We start from the raw sequence: 23,053 nt of genomic DNA, 5'->3' as shown, positions 1-23,053 counted from the left end.
CTGGGTGGGTTGCGCTTCGGTGGGTCAGTATGGACTTGTTGGGCCGAAGAGCCTGTTTCCACACTGTAAGTAATCTAATCTAATCTCATTCTCTAAGGCCCACATTCATTGCCTCTCTCTTCTTTTTAGATACCTTATAGAAGCTTTAACTGTCCATCTTGATATTACTTGCAAATTTGCCTACAAAGTTTATTTTCTCCCGATTCATTTTCTTTTTGATCATCTTTTGTTGGTTTTTCAAGATTTTCCAATTCTCTGGCCTACCAGTAATCTTCGCCACAATGTGCATTTTTTCTTTTAATTTGATGCTCTCCATTACTTTGGTAGTTAACCATGGTTGGCTTTTCCCCTTCTGAGAATTCTTCTCTCTCGCCTGGACTTGTATTTGCTATGAACAATTAAGTATTTTATTAAACATCTACCATTGTTTCTCAACCAAATTTGCTGCAAAATAACTTTCCCAGTCCAGCTCAACCTGCTTTGCTGTCGGTAATAAACCTTATTTAAGTTTAGCACAGTTGTTTCTGACTCAAGTTTCTCCATCTCAAATAGAATGATAAATGTTATGGTCATTGTGTTCTTTCCTTCTGAGGTCATTTATTAAACTTGCTTCGTTGTTCTTCATTCATTCCAAGATAGCTTTATCTCTGGTTGGATCTGTCCGAACACAATATATTTTTCTATGAAACTATTTTGAATACACTCAAAGCATTCTTCCTTGTTGCCGCCAGTGCTAATCTGACTTTACCAATCTCGACATGAAGATTAAAGTCACCTATGATTAATGTATGTCTTTTTTAACATGCCCTCATTATATTCTGATTTATTCCCTGTCCTACCATATAGCTAATGTTAGAGGACCTTAAGACTACCCCTACTTCTTCCCTTTGATATATCTTGCCTCCACCCACATGAACTGTGTATCTTCTGATCCAAGGTAATTTTAGGCCATCATACCTGTTCATTCCTGTACTAACAAAGCTACCCCAGCACCTTTTCCCTCCTGCCTGTCCTTTCAATTGACAGAAAGTGAGGACTGCAGATGGAGAATGGAGTTGAAATGTGTGGTGCTGGAAAAACACAGCAGGTCAGGCAACATCCGAGAAGCAGGAAAGTAGACGTTTTGGGCGTAAGCCCTTCCATGCCCAAAACGTCAACTGTCCTTACAATAGGTCACATACACCTAAATATTTAATTCCCAGCTTTGAACTCCTCATAATCATGTTTCCATAAAAGCAGTAAGATTATATGCATTATCCTCTATTTGTGTCATTAATCCATTTATTTTGTTTGACTATTACATGCATTTAAGTAAAAAGCCATTAATTTTACATTTTTACTGTCCTGCCCGTGCACCTTTTTGATGCCATTTACTGCTGCTTCTCTATGTTTATACGCTCTGTCTTTTCCTGGATCCCACTCTGAATGAACTTATCCAAATAGCTACTCAGTAATACTGCCACCATATCCTTTTGCTTTGCAAGCCCATATTTCTACTTTCCCAAAATGTTCCCTCGCTCCACTCCAAACCTAGTATAAAGCCCTTTCTACAGCCCTAGTTATTTAATTTGCCAGGACAGTGGTCCTAGCATGGTTCAACCTCAACAGTTTCCTCTACCCCAGTACTGGTCCCAGTGTCCACGAACTGAAACCTATTCCACCCAAACCAATCTTTGAGCCTTTCATCTAATAAATCTACAAAGGCATCATTGGGGTGTGCACAGGGCAAGATACTGAGCTGGTCTCTAACAAAATAGACCATGGGAAAGATATGTCTTTATATGGATTGGAAGAGCCAGTTGAGTAGGCCACAATGAGCCAGCCTGATGATTATAAAGTGAATTCTGAATAATTTTTTTTTAGATTACTTACAGTGTGGAAACAGGCCCTTCAGCCCAACAAGTCCACACTGACCCGCCGAAGCGTATACCACCCAGACCCATACTCCCACATTACCCCTTCACCTAACACTACGGGCAACTTAGCATGTGCCATATTTAGTTTGAACTTCTAAAAACTTCTTTGATTAACTGGGCAGGTGTGGTGGTGCAATGGTGAGAAGGCCATGGTGGTCATTGGTGCCACTGTTGATATTACCTTTCTGAGCTAGTATTTAGGATTCTCTTTGATGGAAGGCTATTCTTTGTGGTCTAGGGTACAGTTGGATTCTCTAATCATAAGAAAGGGAATCATCTGAAGTCTAATGATTATTGAAGAAACTCAGTGCTCTCAATGTCTCCGAAGGCATGTTGTCATGTATGTGTTTTTATTCACTCATCGGATGGGGGCGACGCACATGTGTGGCATTTGTTGCCCATTGCAAGTTGGCTTTGAAAAGATGGTGGTGAGCTGCTACCTTCAAAAATGTTGCAATCTATTTAGACCCACAATACCCTTCAGGAGAGTGTTCCAGGATTTTGAGCCAGCAACAATGAAGAAATGCTGATATATTTCCAGGTCAGGATGGATAGGGGGGTGTTGGAGGGCAGTTTGCAGAAGGTTGTGTAATTAAACTGTTTAACATTCTGGGATTTAATGGAGTTATTTGAAAGGGACAGGTTGACTAATCCTTGATTGAGGATTGCATAGGATGTTCTGGAGATTTATTCAATTCTCTGAAGCCATGCATTATTAAGAATGATTTTATGAATTTATTGACTGAAAACCACTGATTGTATGTTAAAAAGACTGAGATAACATTCCAGGGGCTATCAAATTTCTGACATTTGAATAACTATACATGAAAAATTCCAAAGTCATTTTGTGGAGCCAACGTGTCTGAATAACCCATTGAAGACAATTCATTTCGGAGATTATGAATGAACCACATCTATGTCAGCATTAACATCCCAGCTGTGTGGGAAACAAGCATTAGATGTGATCACTTCAGACAAAGGACAATAAAAAATGTCCAGCCGTAATCTAATCTAGTAACAACCAGATAATCCTCAACTCCACTTTCTTACTTTTTCCCCAAAATACCTGATTCCCTTGCTGTTTAAAAATCTGTCTATCTCACCTTTGGATTTACTTAATGATCCAGCCTTGACAGCGCTGTGTGGGAAAGAAAGCTATAGATTCACTAACCTCTGACAGAAGAAATTCTTCCTCATCTCTGTCTCAAATGTGTGACCCCTTTTTTTGTGATTATGCCCTTTGGTCCTACACTCTCCCATAAAGGGAAACAATCTTTCCACATCTACCCCACCAAGTCCCCTAAGAATCTTGTAAGTTTCAATATGGTTAACTCTCATCCTTCTACACTCCAAGAGTACAGACCTAACCTATGCAATATGTCCTCACAAGACAGTGCCACTGTACTTGGTAAATAAAAAACCAAAAGAACTGCGGATGCTGGAAATCAGAAACAAAATTAGAAATTACTGCAAAAACTCAGCAGGTCTGGTAGCGTCTGTGGAGAGAAATCAAGGTTAATGTTAGTATTAACATGAGTTTTTCCAGCAGTTTGTTTTAGTGACTATACTTGGTATCCGTCCAGACAGCCTTCTCTGGACTATCTCCATTACCAATGTATCTTTCTTTAGATAAGAGGTCCAAAACTATTCACAGTATTTCAGCTGTAGTTTCTCTAGTACCTTGTATAGTTTTAGCACAACCTCCCTACTTTTATGTTCCATTTCTTTTGAAACATTCCACCTGCCTTCCATACTACCCATTGAACTTGGATGTTAGCCTTTTTGTGATTCATTTGTCTCCAATCATAGATTCATAGAATCCTGACAGTGCAGATAGAGGTCATTTGGTCCATCGAGTCTGCACTGACTCTCTGAAGAGCATTCCACTAGACCCACACCCCTCACTCTATCCCCATAACTCCACATTTACCATGGCTAAACCACCTTGTCTGAATATCCCTGGACACTACGGAGCAATTTAGCAATCCACATTTAACCTGCACATCTTTGGACTTTGGGAGGAAACTGGAGCACCTGGAGGAAACCGTACAGACATGGGAAGAGCGTGCAAACTCCACACAGACAGTCACCCAAGGTTGTGAGGCAGCAGTGCTAACTAATGTGCCACTGTGCTGTCCAACAATGCTTATGCTATTAACATAAAAAAGAAGTCATAGATATTATGGTTTTAAAGAATCCAACAGACATATCATACGATTAACTATTATGTACAAATGTTACAATGCTCAGGCACAGAAGCATCTGGGGCTAATGTTAAAATATTATGTTACAATAGAGTAGCATGCTTCCAGTAGAGTGTCATGCTTCAAGTGATCCCATGATAAGATGGAGTATGAGATCTTTATATCCTCAGGTCACATCAATGATATAGTAATGACATCAGGAGCATATCTTTTAAAGACATATCAGCATATTGAGCATGAGATATGATACAATTGCCTTTCTGTGCAGATGACTGTAAGAGCAGGTAAGAGGATGACTGTCACCAGCTTTCATTTGCCAGTCTTCAAGATTTTAGTGATGCCATTCCAGTCCTGTGTTCGGGTCTGATTCCTCATATTGGGACTGCCGAACTCATCAGACACCTTCAACCTTGCCTGCTGGGTCCAGCTGGCTGGCTTCCTTCTTCCATTCTCCAAAACAGCACCAACCTCCATGCTCTTACCAACTCCAGCATAATCACTTTATGGGTGTAAGTGAAGCACAAGGACCGCTATAATTCCTTGTCTTCCTTTTATTTCCTGTGCATGTCACTTGTCCAAATCAACCAAGCAGTATTCTCAGTACAGCCACAGCAAAGACTGCTAAATCCTGCACACTCATTCTTGTCGTTGACTCATCGTCCCGCTCATCATCACACAGTTAATCATAATTGCATGATTGTAGAGTCTGGCTCATGATTGGAAGCTTTCTGGAAGATGGAACTGGAAGACCTGTTACTCAATCAGTTCAGGTTTCAGATCTGAAAATGACACATCACTTGATACCACCCTCGGAGTTGAAATAGCCCAGACACTATTTCTGAGCCATAAACTGAGTTTTTAACTTTTGCACTGATATCAATCCAATCAAACTTGGCCTGGGGTTAAAATCAGGATATAAACTTTTTATCAGTTAATTTTCATTTAGTATTTTCCAAATAGCTTTGTATTGTGTAGCTGTGCTGGAGTTTTCAGTTATTTAAACACTTTGTAAAGTTTTCATCTTCTCGTGCAACAATTACCCTGCAAAACTCAGATGCAATCCTGCGAATAGTGATACCACAGTACCACAATTGATAGATCTTCTCTATTTCCTATGATTCTGATTATAATAGCGCTGCTTTTTAGATTTTTGTATTCAGTTTTTTTTCTCATGTTCTATGGAAGCTTTAATGCATAACTAGCCAGCAAAAGTAACTTGTTTTCTTCAAAAGAAAGCAGCAATTGCATGAGGTAAGCCAACCCTAAACATTTTTTTCATTGTGGTTTTTCCAAGTAGCTGACTGTTACTTCTGCTTATACTCTATAGCCTGAAACAAGTTGCAATATCAATTAGCATCATAGCTTCTTATAGCAGTAACATCAATTCCCGCATAAATTGTTGATCAGACACTTAGGCTGTTTTGAACATTTGGTTTACTTGCAATATATTATTTTAATAAAATAAATTTTTTAAATTGAGAAAATAGCCAAAAAATTGTGGAAACACATTGGAGGTCAAATAGCATCTGTAGAAGCATAGTATTATTTAAATGAAGAAAAACTGCAGAAAGCTGCAACACAAAGGCACTTGGGGAACTTGTGCATGAAACACAGAAAACCAGTACACAGATGCATCAGCTAATCAGGAAGGCTCATGGCCCTTATTTCAAGGGGTTGGTGTTTAAGAGGAGGGGCATTTTGCTGCAACTGTATAAGTTGCTGATGAAATCACATCTGGAGTACTGTGAGCAGTTTTGGTCCCTTTACTTAAGGGAAAACGTCATTTCATTGGAGGCTGTGCAGAGAAGGTTCACTGTGGCGATCCCCATTCTGGGGGGATTGTCTTATGAGCAAAGGTTAAATGGGGACTCTACTCACTGAGTTTAGAAGAATGAGAGGTAATCTCATTGAAACATAAAGCTTTCTTAAGGGGCTTGACAGGGTAAATACTGAGAGAATGTTTCCCTTCACAGGAGAATATACAACCAGAGAGCATAGTCTCAGAATAAAGGGTTGTCCATTTAAGACTGAGATGAGGAAGAATTTCTTCTGTAATAGGCTTGTGAATCTTTGGAACTCCTTGCCAAAGAAAGTTGTTGGGACAGAGTCCTCATATATATTTAAGGCTGAAATAGATAGATTCTTGATCAGTGGGCGATTAAGGGTTATCGGGAAAATGCAGGAAAGTGGATGTGAGGTGTGATAGTTCAACCATGATCCTGTTGAATTTTGGGGCAGGCTTAAGGGGCCTAACAGTCAACTATTTATCATGGTCTTATGGTTTTAAGATCTTTTTTGATGTGCATTCTTTCGATCATGAATGTTCTTGTACTGCTATTATTTTCTTTTCCATCCAGGGCCTGGTGAGCAGATATTTCCTTGAATAAACAAAGAACAAAGAAAATTACAGCACTGGAACAGGCCCTTCAGCCCTCCAAGCCTGTGCCAATCTGGATCCACTACCTAAACCTGTCACCTATTTTCTTAAATGACGCTATCAAGCCCGCCTCTATCACATCCACTGGCAATGCTTCCCAGGCACCCACCACCCTCGCTTCTAAAACTATTCACTCATATCTCCCTTAAACTTTACCCCTCTCACTTTGAACTCATGACCCCTTATAATTGAGTCCCCCACTCTGGAAAAAGCTTCTTGCTATCTGCACTGTCTATACTTTTCATGACTGCAATCAGGTTCCCCCATAACCTCTGTCTTTCTAATGAAAGTAATCCTAATCTTCTCAACCTCTCTTCATAGCTAGCACCCTCCATACCAGGCAATATATTGGTGAACTTTCCTCTACACCCTCTCCAAAGCATCCACATCCTTTTGGTAATGTGGCGACCAGAACTGTACGCAGTATTCCAAATGTGGCCGAATCAAAGTGCTATACAACTGTAACATGACTTGCCAACTCTTGTACTCAATACTCTGTCCGATGAAGGAAGGCATGCCGTATGCTTTCTTGACCACTCTATTGACCTGTATTGCCACGTTCAGGGAACAATGGACCTGAACACCCAGATCTCTCTTCCATCAACTTTCCCCAGGATGTTTACATTTATTGTTCGCTCTTGAATTGGATCTTTCAAAATGCATCACCTCGCATTTGCCTGGATTGAACGCTCTGATCTATCTATATTCTGCTGTATTCTCTGACATGCCCCTTCACTATCTGCTATTCCACCAATTTTAGTGTCATTTGCAAAATTACCACCTATTCCTTCCTCCTGATCGTTTATGTATATCACAAACAACAGTGATCCCAACATGGATCCCTATGTAACACCACTGGTCACAGTTCTCCATTTTGAGAAACTCCCTTCCACTCCTATTCTGTCTCCTGCTGCTCAGCCAGTTCTTTAGCCAGCTAGCTAGTACACCCCTGACCCCATGCAACTTCACTTTCTCCATCAGCACACCATAGGAACCTTATCAAATGCCTTACTGAAGTCCATGTATATGACATCTACAGCCCTTCCCTCATCAATCAACTTTGTCACTTCCTCAAAGAATTCTATTAAGTTGGTAAGACATGACCTTCCCTGCATAAAACCATGTTGCCAATCACTCATAAGTCCATTTTCTTCCAAATGGGAATAGATCCTATTTCTCAGTATCTTTTCCAGCAGCTTCCCTATCACTAACGCCAGGCTCATTGGTCTATAATTACCTGGATTATCCATGCTACCCTTCTTAAACAAGGGGACAGCATTAGCAATTCTCCGGTCCTCTGGGACCGCACCCATGTTCAAGGATGCTGCTAAGATGTCTATTAAGGACCCAGCTATTCCCTCTCTCACTTCCCTCAGTAACCTGGGATAGATCCCATTCCGACCTGGGGACTTGTCTACCTTAATGCCTTTTGGAATACCCAATACTTCCTCCCTCCTTATGTTGACTTGCCATAAAGTAATTAAACATCTATCCCTTACCTCAACATCCATCATGTCCCTCTCCTCGATGAATACCGATACAAAGTACTCATTAAGAATCTCACCCATTTTTTCTGACTCTATGTACAAAAATTTCCTCCTTTGTCCTTGAGTGGACCAACCCTTTCCCGAGTTACCCTCTTACTCCTTATGTATGAGTAAAAGGCTTTGGGATTTTCCTTAACCCTGTTTGCTAAAGATATCTCATGACCCCTTTTAGTCCTCTTAATTGATCACTTCAGATTGGTCCTACATTCCCAATATTCTTCCAAAGCTTTGTCTGTCTTCAGTCGCCTAGACTTTATGAATGCTTCTTTTTTCCTCTTAGCTAGTCTCACAATTTCACCTGTCATCCATGGTTCCCTAATCTTGCCATTTCTATCCCTCATTTTCACAGGAACATGTCTCTCCTGAATGCTAATCAACCTCTCTTTAAAAACCTCCCATAGACCAAATGTCGATTTATCTTCAAACAGCTGTTCCCAATCTGCATTCCCCAACTCCTGCTGAATTTTGGTATAGTCAGCCTTCCCCCAATTTAGCACTTTTTCTTTCAGTCCACTCTCATCTTTGCCCATGAGTATTCTAAAACTTATGGAATTGTGATCACTATTCCCAAAGTAATCCCCTACTGAAACTTCAACCACCTGGCTGGGCTCATTCCCCAACACCAAGTCATTTATGGCCCCTTTTCATACTGCTCTAGAAAGCCCTCCTGGATGCTCTTACAAATTCTGCTCCATTTAGACCCCAAATACTAAGTGAATCCCAGTCACTGTTGGGAAAATGAAAATGTCCTTTCACCACCATCATGTTGCTCCTACATCTTTCCATAATCTGTTTACATATTTGTACCTCTATCTCACACTTGCTGTTTGGAGGCCTGTAGTACAGCCCCAAGTTGTGATATCATCTCTGAGCAGTAATGCAACTCTTCCACCCATTTTACCTCCCTCTCTATCCTGCCTGAAGCATCAATGTCCTGGGACACTTAGTTGACAATCATGCCCTTCTCTCAACCAAGTCTCAGTAATAACAATAACATCATACTCCTATGCACTAATCCAAGCCCTAAGTTCATCTGCCTTACATACTTCTTGCATTAAAACCAATGCATATCAGACCACCAGTCCCTTTGCGTTCATCATCTGCTCCCTGTCTTCTCTTCCCCTTAGTCACACTGACTTCATTATCTAGTTCCTTACAAGCTTTAGTGCACTAACTTCCTCATTTGGTTCCCATCCCCCTGCCACATTATTTAAAGACTCCCCAACAGCATTATCAAAAGCACCCCCAAAGACATTGGTTCTAGTGTGCTCCAGATGTAGACCGTCCAATTTGTAATAGCCTCACTTCCCCCAGAACAGGTCCCAATGTCCCAAAATTCTGAACCCCTCCCTTGTGCACCACCTCTCAAGCCACTCATTCATCCTCCCTATTCTTTAATTTCTACTCTGCCCAGCAAGTGGAACTGGTAGCAATCCTGAGATTACTACCTCTGAGGTTCTACTTTTTTACTTGGCTCCTAACTCCCTTAATTCTGTTTGTAGGACCTCATCCCATTTATTACCTATATCACTGGTGCCTATTTGCACCACGACAGCTGGCTGTTCCCCCTCCCCTTCAGAATGTTCTGCAGTCGGTTTGAGCCATCCCTGACCCGTGCACTTGGGAGGCAACATACCATTTGGGAGTCTTATTTTCAACCACAGAATGTCTATCTACACCCCTTACAATTCAATCCCTATGACCATAGCCCTTCCACTTTTTTTCCAGCCCATCTGAACAGCAGAGCCAACCACGGTGCCATGAACAGGCTCATGCTGCCTTTCCCCTGGTGAGCCATCTCCCCCAACCTTATCCAAACAGTATACCTGTTTCGGAGGGAGATGACTGCAGGGGACACCTGCACTGCCTTCCTGTTCTTTCTCAGCTTTTTGTTCACACATTCCCTTTCTCCCTCAGAAATCCTAATCTGCAGTGTGACCAATTCACTAAATGTGCTCTCCATGACTCCCTTCGCATCATGGATGCTCCAAAGTGAGTCCATCCGCAACTCCTGAGCCGTCATGTGATCTAACAAGAGCTGCAGCTGGATACACTTCCTGCACAAAGGAATCAGGGACATCAGCCGTGTCAATGAGCTCCCACATTGAACAAGAGGTCTGGGATCTTCTGCCACTTTTTAATCTTAAGCTTAACTTAGATAAATGAAAAAGGAAAGAAAAGTTTCTTTACCAATCACACGATTAAGAAAAATGAAATAGAAAATACCTTACCTTATCAACACATCACAGAGACATTTTGTTTGGTTAGAGGGGGAAGGCGGGTGGGAGACACTACACATAGAGTGTCTCAGGTTCAGCCGCTGCCCAAATATATCGTTTCACTCACCCTCCCAGAGTGCAATTAGATCGCTCCCACTCACCTCCCCGCTCTCACTGCTCCCGCCGCTGCTGAAAATGAAGGCCGCATGACCTCGAGGTAAGTCCTTTTAAGAGGGAAAATTGATCTTCCCAGCAGCCCCCTGGTCCTCTCGCTCACTGCTCCCGAAAGTGAAATGGTGGGAAGACTGAAGCCAGTATTGTCACTTCCTGCTCCGAGCTCCATTCCCTGACTAGCAAACACATCCCTCTGCCTAGCCAGAGTCTGAGTTTAATTTGGTCTGTTCACAACATCAGTGGGCATTTGATTCCAAGGTGGGTTTCTGACTTCATTTTTATGACATGTGGCTGCTTATTTTCCCTTCCTTAACATCGCCCGGCCATCCCATCTCAGTGCATTTGTAATTGAAACCCTCACTCTTATCTTCATTACCTCTAGCCTCAACTATTCTGATGCACTCTTGACTGACGTTCCACCTTCTATTATTTGTAAACATGTGTTAGTGAAAAATTTTGTTGTCTGTGTCTAAACTCAAAGCAAGACCTGTTTCCCTATCATCTCTGTGCTTGCTGATCTACATTGGCTCCTGGTCAAGCGACATCTTGAAGTTTAAATTCTCATCCCTGTTTCCAAATCTCTTTATCATCTTGCCCCTTGCTATCGCTGTAAGCTCCTCCAGCCTTATGGCCCTCCATGTTATCTGTTCTGCTCTAATTCTGGCCATTTGTGCACCAACACCTTTAATTGCTTCACCGTTGGTGCCTGTACCTTTAGGTACCAGGCGCCTAATTTCCAGATTGATGTCCTACACACCCCTAACTTTCTCTCCTTCTTTAGGAACATAGAATCCCTACAGTGCAGAAGGAGGCCAGTCGGCCCATCAAGTCCACACTGACCCTCCAATGGACATCCCACCCAGACTCAGCCACCACCCCACCCCCACCATATCACTGGATATCCCATTGTTAACCCACCTAACCTGCATATCTTCATTCTGTGAGAGAAAACCCATGCAGACACAGAAAGAATGTGCAAACTCCACACAATCTCCCAAAAATGGAAATGAACTGTGAGGCAGCAGTGCTAACCACTGTGCCACTGTGCTGCCTGCTCTCTAAATCTATCTCTATGATCAGGCTTTCGGTGTTGGGACCTAACATCTCCAGATGTGTCTTACTTTGACTGATAATGCTCCTGTGTCCACTCTGGGATGTTTCATTACATGAAAAGACACATAAATATAAGTTATTGTTTTCATTGGAATAAAACTAAAGGAGAGGAAAACTGTCAGAGCTGAACAAACCTTGTCCTTTTCAACGCTGAAATCAGTTTGACCTTTCAAACCAATGATGCAACAAGCACTTTTTCCAGCTGGATCCAGACACTCACATTATCAGTGATTGACAACTCCATATGCTACAAGGCACAAAGTCACACTGTCATACAATGCATGCTCGAGATGTCTCACTCTGTACTGGGACACCACCGTTCTTACTGCTGTCCCTGTAATTCAGCCTGACATAAGCACAAAAGGCAGAGTTTAAAAAACGGCCTGGGTTGGAAACGTCCCTGTCATAGCCAGCTGGCCTGGTTTTGAAGTGTTCAGGCACCTCATGCAGCACCACTACTTCAGGCATTTGGCCCAGCCGCAGGTTCTGTGAGGCATTTAGCAGCGATGACTCAAGGAACAGGTGAGATGCTTTTACACCCAGCTGACGAGTTTGGCCGGGGTAGGGGGACAGGGAGTGCAGAAAAGTCACAGTCGAACTGTTACGGTACAAAGTTAGAATTGGGAAAAGTGAGGAATTGAAAATGTGTTGCTGGAAAAGCGCAGCAGGTCAGGCAGCATCCAAGGAACAGGAGAATCGACGTTTCGGGCATCAGCCCTTCTTCAGGAATTGAGGAATTGTCAGTGAAACAAAAATTTATTTGTAGTGATTGAAAAACTAATAGGATTTGAAAGTGAGAATATGAACATTATACTCCACAGTGTTACTTTCTGTTAGTATTTCAGAATGAAGGTGATTGCTGCTGATTGTTTATCTGTTCTTTTGTTGCTTTGCTAGTGTGTTACTGACAGAAATTATTACAAATTTTAAGCTAGTGAAAATATGTAACTTAGTGCAGCATATTTAAAGCTGTCACAATATTTATGTGTCTGGAAATAATCAGCTCTTATTTATTATTAGTTTGCAGCAAAACTACAATAGTCAGGCAGAAACTTTCATTTTAATGTTAGGCAACAACAAAACAACAACAGTCCAAGGCTCTTAGTTCATCATGATCTTCCTGCTAGATTCTTATAATCCAACATGGTGACCCAGAAGTAGCGAGTGTGTGATGATTCATTCCAGGAACTGATGTCAGACTTTCCCATGGAAAATGAATGTAAATTTTAGTTTGATAAACTTTGAAGTGTCTAAGCTCTTAAGCAGTTCAATGACACTACTGTTCTTTAATCTTTTTCTTGTTTTACACATGAGATTCATGCTATTTTGATACAATGATTTTTTTTCCTTCTAAGGCATAAAGTTAACGTATACAGTTCAAAATATATTGGTACGTAGTCAGCATGGATCAATTTAGAAGTTCTAGCCACGTTTATTTAGTTGAGTAATCCACTTTATTTACTGTTAAAACAGATAATTAATGTCTGCAAATATTGCTGTACTTAATCTTCAGTTTCAAAGTCTTGAAATACGTTCAGGATAGTGAATACGTACTATTCCATGTATTTTAATTGATTTTTTTTCCTTGTAATATATATTTTTATTCTGTCTTCACATACCAAGGCTATCTCCAACACTGTGTGAAGCACTTAAAGATTTATTTCAGCCAGATATTTCCTATCTCAGCAGGAAGCTCAAATTTCCTGATTTGGCAGACCTGTCTCCATGTAAGTGGTCTCTGTGTAGAATATTTTCACTCTGAAAAGATGGGAGTATTGAAATTGGCCCATTGACCCAGAAGAAGTTCAGTTGTGAGTGAATGCTGAGGCAGGTTGGTTAGAAGGTCCAACTCAATTTTCTGGCACTTTGTGTTAGTTGTATTAAAGTCTGTTATCACATACACTCCTCAGCGTCTCACCTACTCCCCATGTCAATTCCATGTTGCCCTATCACCCTTCATGGCCCCTTTGTAATCTCCATGCCCACTCAGCTAGCATTTATTATAAATACAACTATCCATATCATAACAATGCACTTCAACAAGTACCCACTTAAAAACTCCTCTGAAAAAAAAATTGATGCTCTGTTCACTCTATAAAACTGTCCATCTGATATAGCCATTATAGTATCAATGTAGAAGTTTTGCCTCAATTCACACAACCTAATAAACATATTGAGACCTTACTAAGTTATCATTTCTGGGAAATTTCTTTCAATGTCTTTGATCTCAAAGATGATAATCATTCAAGGCTACCATTCTACTTCAACCTATTTAAAAAGACCACATTCCCCCAATTGAGCTAATCTATTAATGAGTCTTAGGGTTCAGCCAAACATTCTTAATAAAACCATCTGAAGAAACAAATGTTTGACATTTTGTTCCATTTATACAGTTCACACGCCCCCACACTCTTGACCCCACAAAGTCTTCCTTTAATGCCTTTGCCTCTAGACCATGCTCTGCATCTTTATAAACCTTCTCAAACTCATATTTCTAACCTTGTTTCTAGATTCTTACTTCTTCTCTAATTCTTCAGAATTTCTCAGTAAGACTCATTTATCTTATTTCTACTTGCAAAGTCTCCTGGGTAGTTTATTGTGCTTAATTTATATTGTTATATTTATAAGTCTTATACTTCTGACGATTACATCAATTTTGAAATAATTGGAATGTAATTGAGAAGCACTGACAATTAATATGTCAGTCAACCCTTCATCAGGCTTTTTGCTAAGTTGGAGAGTGGAATTTGGGTAAAATTTATTTTTGATTAAATTTGACAAGGCTGAGATCCTGTGACCATTTTATCACACTCCTGTTGCCCTTCTGGTAATAATGCATTGGATGAGCAAATTAGACCAAAACATGGTTATACTGGCTTCAAGTTTAACATCAAAGTCTTCAACTGTGTCATTGCAGTCAAAGCCTCCACTTTTCTGAAAATTATTGCCACAAGATAAGTTCAGAAATCGCATGATACCACGTTATAGTGCAAAAGGTTTATCTGAAATCACAAGCTTTCAAAGTGCTGCTCCTTCGTCAGTGAGTTGATTTTATTTCAGACAGATCTGTTGGAGTATAAACTGGTGTTGTGTGACTTCTGACGTTGTCCTCCCTAATGCAACACCAGCACCTCCATATCGTGATTTCCATAAGAGGAAGAGAGAATTCATGGAGGTTAGATTTGCTCCTCTCTGACCTCTCTAAGTACGAAGCGATTGTTGATATTGATACATGTCATGAGGTGTATTTGACTGCCAAAATAATTCATATGGATTCAATCTATAATTCTCGACTTGCACTGATAGGTCACCCCCACAAGAATCTTTTGGATGCCAGAAAGTCATAGGGTCATACAGAATGGAAACAGACCCTTCAGACTAACCAGTCCATGCCTACCATAATCCCAAACTAAACTAGTCCCACTTGCCTGTGCTTGACCCATTTACCTCCAAGTATTTCTTATTCATGTACTTATTCAAATATCTTTTAAATGTTGCAATTGTACTCACATCCATCATTTCCTCTGGAAGTTCATTCCACATACGAACTACTCTCTATATAAAAAAGTTGCCCCTCATGCCTTTTTAAAATCTTTTCCCTCTCACCTTAAAAATCTTGAAATCCCTAACCTTACACTTGCCATTCACCTCAGCTATACCCCTCATGATTTTATAAACCTCTATCAGGTCACCCCTCAACCTCCGACACTCCAGTGAAAGAATTCCCAGCTTATCCAACCTCTCACCCTAACTCAAACTCTCCATTCCCGGCAACATCTTGCTAAATCCCTTCTGAACTCTCTCCACCTTGATAACATCCTTCCTATAACAGGGCGACCAGAATTGGATACCGTACTCCAGAAGAGGTTTCACCAATGGCCTGTACAACCTCAACATAACATCCCAACTCCTGTACTCAAAAGTCTGAGCAGTGAAGGCAAGCATGATAAACACCCTATATATTTGTGAGACAAACATCAAAGATTAATGTACCTGAACGCCTAGGTCACTCTGTTCTACAACACTACTCAAGACTCTACTTTTAATTGTATAAATCATTGGGTCAGGCTAACCTGTGAGGCAGGCTGATGCCCCAGGCTCTATCCTCAGTAGCTCCGTTGTCTGCTAGGCATATTTATATGAGAAAATAGTTAGCAAAACTGCAAGATCACCAGTGGGCATATCACACTGTTATGGCAGAATGTGACCAGATGCCTTTAAAAGTATGGCACTAAGAGGCTTATTTAGGTGGAAAGGAAATTGATAGTTACATATTCTGTGTGTACTTAAGGTATGCAGATCAAATTGCATGCTATGTTATTGCATAAATTCAGAAAGTAATCATAAAATCAAAGATTGTAATAGGTAAGTGATGATACTCTTCAATAAACTGTCAGTCATCAGGTTGCTTTTGCCATGTTGGTTTCATCTGTAATTGTTAACATAAATTCTCATGGGTAAGAAAGAAACAAAAACTGAGTGATACATAGCTTTCATTTCAACAGCACCAAACCTTTCATGGCAAGTGCAAAATGTAATATTCTTTAAAATGTTGTTATATGTTGGTGCAAGCTGCTTTCACCTTTAACTCTCAGCTACCTACGTAGTCAGAGAGTATATCTAAATGCAGCAATATTCTTAAAAATGTATTGAAGCTACTGTATAAGTCAAAGTAGCAGAATTGAAATTATGAATTTGAAATATCATGTGGTTTGATTTTTACTAGATAGTGAACTTGTTTATTTTATGTTTTGACTAATTTCAGGTATTGTGGTACATATTGTCACCTGATGACACCCAAACATTCTGGTTAAGGTTGACTTCTGTACAAATATGAACTGGGACACAGTGCTATAATAATAAGGAAGACTGGTGATGCCCTGAATAACCTGAAGGTAAAATATATTACCATCTTCTTCTTCTTTACTCCAGTCACCATACAGTTAATATCATCTAAAAGAAGCAGAAAGTGAACAACAATAACTCCTTACCTTGCAATCGCAGCAGGTGTAACAGTCATCCCTTACCTCCTCTGTTCCCACTGTCCAACTCCCCTAACACTCCCTGCAGGAGAATTAAAGCTTTACTTCAACTTTATTCAATTCAGTCAACTGTTTCCATTGCTCACAATCAATCCCCTCTACAGTACAGAGACCAAACACAGAATGGGTGACTGCTTTGTGGAACACCTCCATTCTTTCTGAAATCATGACCCTGAACCTTTAGATTACTAGCCATTTTAAATCACCATGTCACTCTCATGTTCACATTCCTGTCCTTGGCTGCTGTACTATTCTAATGATGCTCAATATCAGCTGGAGGAACAGAACCTTGTCTTCTGATTAGACATTTACAGCCTCCTGGACTCAGCATTGAGATCATCATAGTCAGACTTTGAACTCTGCCCTCCACTTTAAACATTTTTCTCCAAGTGTCAGTCTATTTCATGTTCGCATGCTTTTGCTTTCTGAAAAATCAGGTTTTGATTCTGCTCTAATTACATGGACTCTGAGCCAAAGCTTTATATCTTTACAACCCAACTCCCTTTACCTTTCGTCCTGTGACATCTTGGTATTTGATCTGCCCACCCAGGCCTCTACTTATCCCTTGATCCAAGCACAGTTCATGTTTTTGTTTGTTTTCAACCTGACCCAATGACTGTTTTCCACAACGTAAACTCATCATTTCCACCAATATTCTGTCTAAATGCTGCTATTCTCAGGGTCTGCACATGGCGATCAATAGGCTGACTCCGTTCCGATGAAGGACCCAAAACGTTAACTCTGCTTTCTTTCCACAGATGCTGCCAGACCTGTTGAGCTTTTCCAGCAATTTCATTTTTTGTTGTGGACACTGTTTCACAGTATTAAAGGTCACTGACCTCAGAGAACCCATGCAGAAGGAAGATAATTAGTGGGAAAGCTGATTTCCAATTCTTTTTAGTTCCGAAGCAGAGTCATATTGAACTTGAAGTATTAACTCTCCCCTCTCAAACTTGCTCAGCCTTTTCAGGCACTTATATATGTTCTTTTAGACCTCAAGCATCTACAGTATTTTGCTTTCATTAAAAATTTTGTTCAGATTTAACAAATGGCAATTTGGTTAAAACAGCCCATGATTAGAAACAAGTGGTGTCTCTGTCAGCCAGGTCTGTTCAGGTTGACCATATCTGGCACAATCAGCATAATGTGGGCTGTTGCAACCTAAACCTTCACCCCCTTGGACCTGGACAGTGTTGGCCATTTCTGGTGTCCAATGTTGAACGAGTCTCCAGCTGCAGAGCTGGATGGAGATTTCTATTTGCTGCCTGCTTCCTGTGATCAGCACAGTCATGAAAACTGACAATAAGTGTCACCAATCAAAGAATTACAATCTAACCTGTGGTGTCTTAAACGCAACTTCTATATTAAAATATTGCAAAACATTGGCATACAATATACAGCAACATAATAGGTAATATATTGTGTCCCTTGACAGATGATCAGATCTACACTGCATAAGTATATATATGATATTGGCTTTGGATGTAAAATGCAGCAGTAGGTGTTCCCTCCCGTATATTCTCATGGTAGGAAAATTGAAGGTGCAGTGGATAGCATCCTTGTGTCTGAGCAGAAGTTCTGTTTCAAGTCCCATTCCAGTACTGGATGGCAAAGGAAGTTGAATCCATAATGTGCTCAAACAGGTTGGATGTCAACTTACAAATTCCTCCAACACATGCCGACGGCAGGAGGTAAAAACAGGAGAGATTCCTGCTCAGTCATGTGATGGAAAGAAATTGGAGCCTCAACCATCACTATTCATAGCTCCATGCATGTCAAAGTGAATGTTTCCACAGCAACCCAGACTCCTGAAGGGCCTGTTTGGTTCAGTTGGCTGGATGGCCAATATGAGTCAGACTGCTGCCAACAGCACAGGCTTCAGTCTCCATTTTGACTGGGGCCGGTTCAGTATCTGTCTACTTGCTCTGCTCATAATGGATATTAGAGTGCTGCAGGGCAGACCTATCTTTTGAGCAGAGAACAGTGAAAGACGCTGTGAAGTGGGGGGAGAGACAAAAGGGCAATTGTACCATGGTGTGGCTAACATGTTTCTTTTAAAGAATTTAAATTAGAATATCGCCAAATGAAAACTGCACTCCAAAATCGACTTTGCATGTGAGCTTTACCACTCCTATCTGGGTCACACTTGGTACATACACACTTGGGCAAACATTTCTGTCTGCTCACTCTTCATAAGGGTTTACTGTTTTTCTGTACTAATGGTTATCATATGAAAGAATCACCTGTGAAGTTAGAATAAGAATTGAAGAATTTTGTTGTACTGTTACATGCCATGGGCAATTGCAATCAAGTGATTGGAGCTGAAAAATGTGTTGCTGGAAAAGCGCAGCAGGTCAGGCAGCATCCAAGGAGCAGGAGAATCGACGTTTTGGGCATTAGCCCTTCTTCAGGAATGAGGAGGGTGTGCCAAGCAGGCTAAGATAAAAGGTAGGGAGGAGAGACTTGGGGGAGGGGCGTTGGGAATGCGATAGGTAGAAGGAGGTTAAGATGAGGGTGATAGGTCAGAGAGGGGTTGGGGCGGAGAGGTTGGGGAGAAGATTGCAGGTCAAGAAGGCGGTGCTGAGTCTGAGGGTTGGGAATGAGATAAGGAGGGGGAGGGGAAATGAGGAAGCTGGAGAAATCTGCATTCATCCCTTATGGTTGGAGGGTTCCTAGGCGGAAGATGAGGCGCTCTTCCTCCAGGCATCATGTTGCCATGGTCTGGCGATGGAGGTGGCCAAGGACCTGCATGTCCTTGGCAGAGTGGGAGGGGGAGTTAAAGCGTTCAGCCACGGGGCGGTTGGGTTGGTTGGTGCGGGTGTCCCAGAGGTGTTCTCTGAAATGTTCCGCAAGTAGGCGACCTGTCTCCCCAATGTAGAGGAGGCCACATCGGGTGCAGCAAATGATGTGTGTGGAGGTGCAGGTGAATCTCCTATCAAGTGATTGTCAACTTTGGAAATGACATGTCATTGGTCATAGGTTTTTTGGGCCATTGGTTGGCTAATAAGTCTGATCCTAGAGTCACATCTTCGACCACATTAGGTATTTCTGGGAGGTGAAGTTGGTCCCTGGCCTGGAAATCACTGGCATTCCTTTCTCTAGTTCCTTTTCTATAGTTCCACTTGCCAAAGGGAGTCCTCACTGAATTGTGTCTCTTCCTACAGGAGCTTCCTCCAAGTTGGTTTATTCTGAATGAGGGTCTCCCATACATTGACATCTCGGCATTCTTTACCAACGTATCCCAGTTCATGTTCCGGACCATCCCTCCATTGATGTTAACAGAGCATTTGCCTTACCTGGGAAGGATTGTAAGGATGAGTCTTCAATGACTGTGACATTGTACTGATACCAAAATCATTGTGCATAAGGCAGTCCTCCTTCCAATTTTTCTATTGGACTCAGAAACTTGGACTGTGTGTATCAGCCCTTGAGAATGATCATTAATAATGTATGAGATGGTTTCTCCGCATTGGCTGGGAGGACTGGCAAATTAACATCAGTGTTTTTGAAGCAGCCAATAGCGCCAGCATCAAGGCCATGGTCATCTGAACCCAACCCCAACAGGTCGGGTGTTTTGGATGCCTGAATTGTGATGCCAAAGCAAATCACCTTTACCCAGCTCAAGGTAGGCACTCGGAGAAGAAAGGAAGCATTTAAAAGGGTGCCTAAAGGCTTCCTTCAAGACACACAATTCAGATACCAATATGTGGCCCAGCTATCATACTGCAATTAAACTGAAAATTTGCATCACATTAAATCTGTGAAAAAATCTCAATTAAGAGGAATCTGACTCTTCCTGAAATTAGCCAAAAAAAAAGAACATTGTAAGTAATCTAATCTAACATTTGAAAGTTATTTGAAGGGCATGTGCATGTGATAGTGTTTCTTTCATAATTTACAATGGTGGTAGCTAACACTGGAATATTAAGTTATATAAAATTATAGAACACGGGCTTGTTATAGAATGCTTACTGGAATCACTGGAGACATCAAAGTTAAAAATCACACAACACCAGGTTATAGTCCAACAGGTTTAATTGGAAGCACTAGCTTTCAGAGTGCCGCTCCTTCATCAGGTGGTTGTGGAGGGCTCGATTGTAAGGCACAGAATTTATAGCAAATGTTTACAGTGTGATGTAACTGAAATTATACATTGAAAAATACCTTGATTGTTTGTTGAGTCTTTCATCTGTTTGAATACCATGACTTGTACTTACAGAGTTACATTGTACTTTGGTCAAAAACTGCATGAATTCATGTAAAACTCATCTCATTTTTTAGATGAGGATCAGTCTAAACATTATGGCACAGACAGAGAACACAGGGGGCTAACACCTTTAACATATTGTCTAGCTAACACCCATTACTACAGTTAACCTGAGGATGCAACTTTTTAAAAAAGGTTTTGTGATTTACACATGAAAGAAGTGAAACTATCATGGTATTCAAACAGAGGAAAGACTCAAAAAACAATCAAGGCATTTTTCAATGTATAATTTCAGTTACATCACACTGTAAATTCTGTACCTTACAATTGTGTCGTCCACAACCACCTGATGAAGGAGCAGTGCTCCGAAAGCTAGTGTGCTTCCAATTAAACCTGTTGGACTATAACCTGGTGTTGTGTGATTTTTAACTACACCCCAGTCCCACACCAGCATCTCCAAATCATGGAGATATCAAGTAAGTGTTACACAATGTGAAGCACTGGAGCTATTCAAGTCCATACTTGTAAGAAACTGGATTGAGGTTACTCAAGCTATTCAAGAACTCTAGATTTTCTATTAAAATATCACAGATATTATACACCAAAGCCTTCTGACCCATCAGACTGGGCTTGATTCGTACCTCGATCTTCAAGGTGAAAGGACAGTATTAATTTAGTGTGCTGTCTCATTCCATAGAGCAGATCTATTCGTTACTAAATGAAGTTAAAGTTGTGCCTTCATTGTTGGGGAAGGTGGTTTTTAATGTTTCTACTTTTTTTCTAGCATTTGTTATTCCAGCTGCTTTTGCCTGATTTTCAGCAAAGGCAGAGATTAATAGCCAGTCAGCCGCATCTGTCTCAGCTGCACCCCCTAGGAAGGTACTTCAGAACTCCCAAGACATTTTGATGTGGAAAGAGGTGTACTTGAATGATACCCCTTTGTTTTTTCAGGACAATCCAAAAAGTAATAAAACAATGAATTCCTTTTGATGTGTTGGCATTGTTGTTATGAATGCAAATGCAGCAGCCAATTTTATGCAGAGCAAGATCCAACAGATATTGAACAAATAAGTGATTGGGACATTTCTTCTGACAATATTAGCTGGCCCTTCAGAAGAATTCCCTTGCTGTTCTTCATATGGTGACATATAGAATCATTTTACATATATCAGAACAGGCAGACAGCTCCACATTTCATTCAAAAGCACAACACAACAGCAATTTCTCTGACTATATGGAAGCCTCAGGTTGCACTATGCTCACTCACATGACCGTGGCTCAGTGAGTAGTGTGTTACCAGTTCAGACAAGCTGGTACTCAGAAAAACAGGAATTAGAATTTTGGAGTTTAAAGGACTTTACATTGAAATAGACTGTGCACTGACTGATGGGCAAGTAATCACTGATTGATTGTATGGTAGTCGATAAAGGCTTTGATTAAAATTTGACTCCTTAAGCTGTAGCTTGGCTGAAAATCAAAATAATATTCAACAACATCGATGCATTTAAATGCTAGTGACACAAAAAAGTTGAATTCACCGTAACAGAGTTGTTCAAAATACTAAATTCACATTTCAGTATTTCTCTCCTCCTTGTTTTCTTCATTTGCAGCCGATAAACAAGCCCTTTTGAACATAAGGAACAGGTGGTCGAAGCCACACACTTCTACCACTGTGAAAGCTGTTTGAACAAAAAAAAACATGTTGTAAAGGAAGGCGTGATATAAAGGGGATGTTTTGTGTGGTTTCTGTGTTTGCAAAGGAGGCAGAAGGTTTTTTTTGTTTCACGTTTGATACATTTAGATGTTTCATTAAAGGAAAATACTGTATAAATAAAATATGTACACAAATTAATATCACAATGTGGTTCATGTTCCTACTCACTAATTTGTCAAAAAGAACTTGGGTAGAAATGTTGCCAGTTTGCTAGAAATTGCTAATGGTGTATTTATATGTATTTAGGGCATGAGATCCATAATTTTTCAAAAAATAGATTGTTGGCAACTAATAAATGCTAAGTGTACATTTCTACCTGTCAAGGTGAAAATCAACTCCCAGATCAGATGTTGAGATTTATGAAAGGTTTCAGAGAGTGAGAGGAGCAGTACAATGGCAGGCCAGGATGAACAGAAGGAATCCTGGGAGGCACACGTGTGACAGAAAGCTGGAAGAGCTGATGTACTGGGACAAACCCAG

The 23,053-nt window shown here is 40.7% G+C and overlaps 1 long non-coding RNA gene across 2 annotated transcripts; it reads left to right on the top strand.

Moving 5' to 3' along the window:
- The first annotated feature begins 11,909 nt into the window (after positions 1–11,909).
- On the top strand, positions 11,910–20,688 carry LOC140469165 (uncharacterized). Of its 2 annotated transcripts, XR_011955998.1 has the most exons (4): positions 11,910–12,132; positions 13,234–13,337; positions 16,376–16,505; positions 19,817–20,688. It is a non-coding gene; the product is annotated as an uncharacterized lncRNA (long non-coding RNA). The 2 variants fall into 2 exon arrangements; XR_011955997.1 differs by lacking the exon at positions 13,234–13,337.
- Positions 20,689–23,053: the final 2,365 nt, after the last annotated feature.

Source organism: Chiloscyllium punctatum, chromosome 48 (assembly GCF_047496795.1).
Source record: "Chiloscyllium punctatum isolate Juve2018m chromosome 48, sChiPun1.3, whole genome shotgun sequence".
Lineage (NCBI taxonomy): Eukaryota > Metazoa > Chordata > Chondrichthyes > Orectolobiformes > Hemiscylliidae > Chiloscyllium > Chiloscyllium punctatum.
This window is presented reverse-complemented; position numbering and strand designations above follow the sequence as displayed.